General features: G+C 40.5%; 1 protein-coding gene across 4 annotated transcripts in view; it reads right to left on the bottom strand.

Annotated features, from left to right (window-relative positions):
• Positions 1 to 456: 456 nt before the first annotated feature.
• The window catches only part of MYLK4 (myosin light chain kinase family member 4), a 79,955-nt gene continuing 72,787 nt past the window's right edge, over positions 457 to 7,624 (bottom strand). For all 4 annotated transcript variants that reach the window (XM_068670933.1, XM_068670934.1, XM_068670932.1 and 1 more), the window contains one exon: positions 457 to 5,393. The gene's annotated coding sequence lies outside the window, so the exon portion shown is untranslated. The remainder of the gene's footprint in view (positions 5,394 to 7,624) is intronic.

The raw sequence follows: 7,624 nt of genomic DNA, 5'->3' as shown, positions 1-7,624 counted from the left end.
TTCAGGCTGTTTTATTAGTCAGTGAGCTAGGACATTGCACAAGTGTGTTCCTTGGACAGCAATACTGAATAGCTAGCCAACAGTCCAAAGTGTGACTATTTAGGGAGAAGAGACTGGCATCAGCTGCATTGAATGAACGAGCACTAGAAATTTCTTCTTTCCTCTCCACTGATCTGATCTGAGGACATGCAGCAAGATTTTGTCCAAGTTTACGCCAAGCCCTAGTGATTTGCAGAGAGAGCAGTGGCTTTGCTACAAGGGGTAAGTAAAGTACAAGCTGTGAGCCTGAGCAGACCTTTGGCTTAGGTATCTGCATTTGTTTCAATGGAAATTACTCTTTCTTTGTGTACCTAGAGACCTTCATAGCCAGTACCTGGCAAAAAGTCACTGTTTCTTTCTATTACTTACTAGCATAAATGACAGGCACATTAAATACAATAAACAAAAACCATGGAGTAAACAAAATCAGCATTTATTCCTGTCATCTGTTTACAAGGTTGCTTTATGTTTTTCACAAAAGAACACGTACCAGAGATACATGAGTTAATCTACAAAACCAGATGTGCAAGGAAAACGATACGGTACATGAAAATCCACATGCTTTGTGATTTAGTTCTCATACGCCTGTCATCTAAGAGAAGTTGCTGTGGGGTACACAAACATTAGTTCTGCCACACCAAAATGTGATTGCTAACTCTACTGACATAGCTAAACACCATATTTACAAAGCATTATATCTACCAGTCTTCATCTAATACTTGAAACAGGTAGTTAGTTGTTCAGCTATTAAGCCTTCATGGAAGGTGAAAGAGTCTAATGTCCCTAAATGGATTCATGCAGTGTTAAGTTTTATTCACATGAGACATGAGGACAAGTATATATCAGTGACAATAGAAGTAGGATGTGAAAATGCAGCATCCTCCTCGAAAGCAGGAAGGAGTTTGGAGCATCGGTGCTCATTCATCACCACTGCGGGCTTGACACAAAGCAGAATTACAATCCTTATCCTATATTAAGGCACCACAAGCTAAGAAATGCTCTGCTTACTGGTGAGGCCAGGGGAAGGGGATGGGCAGTTTTCAAACCCCCATCAGTGGCAAGAAGCAGAACACTTGCTGGCGGGGACCATTTTGCTGAAAGACACTGCCAGTAATATCAGCACTGAACTGAAGATGCTAAAATATCTTGACCCTTACTACAGCAATTTAACCACTGCAGAAAAATGTATCTTCACTGAACTACTTCAACTGCTAAAAAGTAAGGTTCTTTGTATTTTAACTGCTGAGGACTAGGGCAAAGTAGTGTTGTGTTTTTTTTTTTTTTTAACTTATTTTTATATTTTTATTTTTTGGTGAGGAGGGGAGATTAAACTGGGCTCTTGTGCTACTTGTATCTCAAAATGTGGACCAAGCGCTTCCCTTGTTTAAATCTGTGGAGCTGCACTGTTATTCCTGATAGGAATCAAGTTATAGAAGAGTTTAGCTTAGGCTTTAAGTTTATTCCACTTCTGTCATTAGAAGGAATATGAAAAAGAAATTAAAACGTAGCTTCTGTTATAATCTCCAGACCAGACTGTCACAGATTGCCAGCTGCTTACTCTATGAGGGTACTCAGGGGAGTGACTGGCTCCAGGTTTGCACAAATATGGATTTGATAGTATGGAAATATTTATGTGGTAGAGGTTTTTACCCATTTCATCGCCTCCAGGTTGTTCAACATGTAAAAAATTGTTGGAAAGCCACTAGCATCCCACCTTGAATGAAACAAATTTGCTTATAACTCTGATGCTAATGTTAGACTACTCTAGTATATCCTGAGCAAAACTCTGAGGTTTTATCTAGCCGAGTCTCTCTGCTGTATCTACAGAATTAGGAATAACAGCATTCTAATTCTCACAAGTGCTGCACGAATTAAGTTGTGCTTCCCTAAGTAAAGTTACCTCCAAGACCATGGGAGAACTTGGCAGCCAGAGAGTGCCTTCAGCTCCCTGTGAATTCCCACAGGTCATTCCTGCAGAAGGGTTGCTGTGTAATGTAGTTGTTGAAGTTGCCTGTGTGAACAGAAAGTTCTTTTCCTTGCTGCAGCCTAGCACTGAGTCCGTATGCAAACTTGGGGTCAAGTCATCGCCTGATATAAATCACTGTGTTCCAATGGTATGACCTCTAATTTGCACATCTGGAAGAATACAATGGCATACGCAGAACAAATACTTCATCTTGGCACTTTATCCCTTCCAACACAACTGATGTTTCCAGATCATTCTGTTCCCTTGTGATTCTTGCAGAACCTGCAGCCGCCTCTGACTGTCTGTGGTTATAGCGCTGAATGCAGTAACTACAGCTAATGTAAAGTGCCCTTCACACCTAAACCCGCTCTCAGGCACGGAAGTTCACAGTTTCCAAATAAAGTCTCTCAAACCGATGTGCAACAAAAATGAACAATAAGCAAACACACATAGATGCAGTTGACTTATTAGAACTTAACCAACTTACTATTACCTAGTAGAAAATAAATAATGATGTGTCAAAACAATAATTTCTTATAGCAGTCTTTAGTTATTAGTCATTATAGAATATATTTAAGGAAAACAATCAACAACAAACTTACACACACACAGAACAGCATGCTGCTCAAAGTGCAACGAGACAGAATTAGGAAGGCACTAAAATGGAGCTGTGTCAAGTATTATTTAACTAAACTGCTACAGTCAGCAAAGATACAAACAAGCATCTCTGGAGAAACTTTTCTCAGGCACACCACTACACATGGTAATGATAATTATGCAGCAGTGTAATTGTTTTTTACCCTTAACAACACTTAAGATCTTAATAATGCACATTATGCACATAATGCTTTAAATCTAGAGTCTTTGGGGCAATAGCAAGAAGTATGCTTGGGATTTTTCCTCCTCAGCTGGACACCTGTAGTCCTGTGCTTGTGCCGGACATCAGTCACTGTAGACACTTGTGCAGTCAAACCACCCCCAACTGTCTCATCCCTGCTTACAGGAGCAGTAGGGCAGTTTACAGACAAGACTCAAGAATGTGACCATCATTATCCACGTTAGTGACAGTGGAATTTAAATCCCTCGAAAATATTAGCACCCTGCCCAGTTGCACAAGCAAGGAAGTAGAGAGGTAGTCCCTCCTTGATTTGTGCCTTTTGAAAGGGCCTTCCCTCTCAAAGCAGGTGAAATATGTCCACCCTCCCTAGTAATTTACACGTGTGTATTTCTGACAGAGAGCTGTACAGATGATCTCTGTGGCTGTGTGCAAGAGGCCACGTTCCCCAGTAGACTCCTGGAGTATCAGTGCCTGACTCAGTGCAACGCGCCCTAACGTGTGGCTGATCCTTACGGCATGAAGCTCTGCATCACAACTCAGCTGCACAGATCTACAAATGATAAATTCTCTTAGTTTAACTGATCAACAAACCAGGTAAGACTATAGTCACACTGTTATTTTAGTATAGTTACTAAGAGTCAAAATGACATGCAATTATTCATACTCATGTAAATGTCCACCACAGGAAAAACAAAATTCAAACCTATAATACTGGCACTGAAGTGCACAATGAGATCTTGTCATTCCAAAGTTAGCCTGCTGTATGTTGGTATGATCATTGAGTTGTTTACTGCACAAAAAGCTAACTGTTTTGAAGGTAGTCAGACAGGAGTGGGAATTCCAGCCCTAACAGAAAGGTAGCTTCTCTGTTTATTTTGCACATGGAAATTTGAATGGTGACTAAAAATAAGCAAACTAGTTTCTATCTCAAGGTCATATTCTGGTTTCCTTGCTTTGAGGCTGCTCAAGAGCAACTTTCCCAGAGAGACTTCCATTTCTACTAGTCAACATTTACTTCAGTTAAGACTACAGATCAGGATTTTGAGGTGGCAGTGCTCTACATGGTATCATAGTTACATGGTAAAACGTTGCGTGATTGTAGTAATGGTTCTCATCTACTTGCAACAACTATTACAACACGTCTATTTCTTAGATTTCACAGCTGTAAAAAGCCCTGTTTGTTTACAGAAGCAGTCTCAACAGATCTACTACAATGGCATTAAAGCATTGGATCAAACTGGCTGTAGAGGATGTCGTGATGTGATGTCCCATTAGTGGGCCCCTTTTATTTCATATGAGTGCTATTCAGAAAGGACAAAGGTATGAAAACAATGCATTGGGTAGTGATGAATAACGCTGTTGAGTTTTGTCTTTATGTTGATCCCCTTTAATAAAAGACATAATTCAAATATAAATATGTATGAAATGTATAGATAAATATATAGATATTATTATGTTAATATGTAGTTTGATCAGAACTGGATTAATCAAAGAAAACCTAAGGCACTGCGATATGTGAGCATCACGGAATAAAATACTTGCTATATTTTGCATGTATGTAGTTCTGAAACCAAGCAGTGAGAAAGCCATATACAGCAGGGAATAATTCTTATTTTAACCTCGCAGCATAGGCCAGTAAGATTCAGATTCACTTAATGAAGAGCCATACTCAAACAATATCAGGTAAAGAATTCAGCTGTTTTGATTCCCATTTTTTTCCTTACTTAGGAGTCAGAAGGACTTGGTAGCAATATAAGAAACGAAAACTAGAAAACCAGAGGTTATGAGGAGCAGCTCTGAGTTACACTTGCATAGTGGAGAAAAGATCCTGCATGGGTATGAGTGAATAGTGCCTTGTTTTCTTTCTTGTTGAATGAATACAAGAGTATTTAAAATGAACAGCAATTCATCAGGCTAAAAAAAATCCTAAAATGCATCATGGTTGCAGAAAATCCACCTATCTGCAAGGAAAGCCTAATTTCTCACTTCCATTGGCAGTACATTATCATGGCTTTAACTTTCATTGAGCTAATCCTTAGCTCGTTTTAGGATGACAGGAAAAACAAACTTCAAATCTACATAATGCAGCTTTAAATTGGCTCTTTGTTTGTTTGTCTGTTTTTCCTATTATTTGATTGCAGTGTCAAATCATTTTTGGCTACACACATAACACAGTGCCAATTTGCCTTCTGCCTGAGAAGAAACAGTCAATTTAACCTGATAATTTGAATCCTAACAAGCTTTGAAAACTAAATGACCCTCATGAAGGCAAGATAGAGAAAAGATTTTTGTGAAACCAAGCAAATGTAGCACTCCCAGACATGGAGAACGTGGTGCTCCAGAAGAGACACCTTCCTCAAACTGGAGAAATACTTTCCTTCTTTTGAGAGCTGAATAGAGAAGCAGCAGCTCAGCAATGCTGGGATTTATCCTGCAGCTAAAATGCTGTTGGTCCATTTAGTAAAAGACTCGGTCATGGCAGGGGGGTAAAGCACCAAGACTGCTGATATTTTCAAATCTCTTAGCAGCAGTAACCACACAGCAGCTTTTCTGCAAAACAAACAAAACAAGAATCCAGTTAATTCAGCAGTGTGCTTTTTTATTTGGTTAAGCGTTCTAGGACAACCACATGGCGGTTTCTTTGTGCATAAGGAAAAGAAAGCAGTGCTGAAGCTTCTTGCTCACAAAGGGTTCTTGCAGCCACCTTATTAAAAGACACCTTAAAAAGACAAGGCCTCTTTGTTAAGGGGAGAAAAGGTCCTGGAGGTCTCCCTTGAAATGTAGCTACTCTGCTTTTTTTTGCCACTCTTGTCATACAGATCCCAGCATGGAAAGGGAGGGTGCAATCCTCTCCATTTATTTGTGTTACCGCTGCAAGCATTTATGATGCCAGGCCTAAATCAGCTGGCACTTGAGTGTATTATTTTGGGTTAAATATGGCAACCACACTACTTGCCTGATAAAAATAGCTAAAGGGATTCTTTAAAAACAAAACAGTGCTATGACTTTAGGTCCACTCATTAAGTAAGCTCAAATAAACGCCAAATAGAAAAACACTCTCAGAGGAAATACTGCAAAAGCCAAAAGCAAGTTTTCCTGCTGGTTAGATCATGGGTAAGTTACTACGTTACAAAATTATAAAAGTTTTATTTAAAAATAATTTTGACTGCCGCTGGACAGACAATTTATCTCAAAGATGATCTTGGTTGCAGTAGAAATTTGTGTAATATGGTGCTTCCTTGTTGAAAGCAGGAGAGTTTTCAGCATTTGGTTGTTGTGCAGACAGCAGCTTGAAATGGCAAACACAGATCAAAACACTGGGAAAATCAGTTTTGAAATTTACTCTGTAGAAGTGCACCAGTGTTTGGACCAAAGCTTCGTGTAACCTGTCCCAGCACCAGTGAAGCAGGGATGAATGCTGAAGATCGCAGAGAGCTATTAATTCCCAGTGCATTCCCAGTGCAGAAGGTGATGCAGGGACACTACGCATCAGGAAGTTATGGGGCTTCACAGGGCAAGCAGGAGATAAGAACAGAGCCTTAGCCTTCACTGACCCCCAGTGTACCATGGAAAGGCAGCTTCACATACTTAAAATAACTCATTTAAAGATAAATAACTGGTGTGGGACTACACCACACTATTATAAAATCTGTGCTAATCCTATGTTTAGTCAAAACAGAACAAAAATTTCAACCGCTCGCAATAATCTGTCTTTTTTAGATGTTTCTGGACAAACCCATTGCAAGTAAAACCCACCACATCTCCTGCCCTATTGAGTGGATGGTGGATGATGGCAGCACTAAAAACTTGCATGCGGTGAGAAGTGGACCACGTTTATTTTGGTATCCTGGTTGTTACGCATGACGCATGATTAAAAGGAAGTGGTTTTACAGTGTGTGTGTTCTCAGACTTGTTCGCATCTTGACCCTCCACCGAGTCTTGTCCAGAGATGCCCCCAGAAGCTCTGAGTGGTTCCCAAGCTCCTTCAAGAGAGGCCCCACCTTCTGTGGTAGTTTGTAAAAAGGGGCTGTGGGAATTGGTGTGCTGGTTTATGGAGATACCGCACTGCCTGAGGTAGCCGGATTTCGAAGTGGCTGAGTGAGCACGCTTTGGTCAAAGACCAGAGACACAACATGAGAGCAACTTTGCTGGCCACCCTGGGGGAGGTAGCCAAGCCAGCCTGAGAACCACAGATTAAGAGTTTGTTGATGAAAAGGCAAGGACAGGGAGCCAGAAAAAAAAAAAAAAAAAAAAAAAAAAAAAGGTCAAAGAGATGCTGTCAAGATTGTTCTGACTGCTACACACCAAAAGAGCAGAGAAGTGCCCTGTCAGAATCGGGTCCTCTAAAGTGTGGAGCAGCTTCTTTTCGGGGACACCTCACTTTTCTTTCAGTACAGTTACTGGAACTGCCCTGAGGGTCTGGCCCAGGCTTTTGCTAAAAAGTAATTACTTTTCATATTTCTACCCCTTTAAAACCATACTCCTAACCACAACATGAAAACCTGAAAGCTTTCAACACTGAGAAGTTATTGGGTGAAATCCTGCCCCATGAGAGTCAGGGGGAGCATAACCATTCATTCCCTCTAAAATGGCCAGGGTTTGCAGCACATATGGCTTCATATATACGAGGGGTTTTGTACATTGCTGTGACTTGGTATAAGTGATAGGGCCAGCTTATATTTTGAATGCTTTCCAAACAACAGTGAGGATGGTGGTGGTGAATATATTTTGGCCTGTGCAGTTAGGACTGTGAGAGGTTTTCGGCCTCCCACTGATCCCTT

This window comes from Anas acuta, chromosome 2 (assembly GCF_963932015.1).
Source record: "Anas acuta chromosome 2, bAnaAcu1.1, whole genome shotgun sequence".
In the NCBI taxonomy this organism is placed as follows: domain Eukaryota; kingdom Metazoa; phylum Chordata; class Aves; order Anseriformes; family Anatidae; genus Anas; species Anas acuta.
The sequence above is the reverse complement of the archived record's forward strand: the minus strand, read 5'-3'. Positions and strand labels throughout refer to the sequence as shown.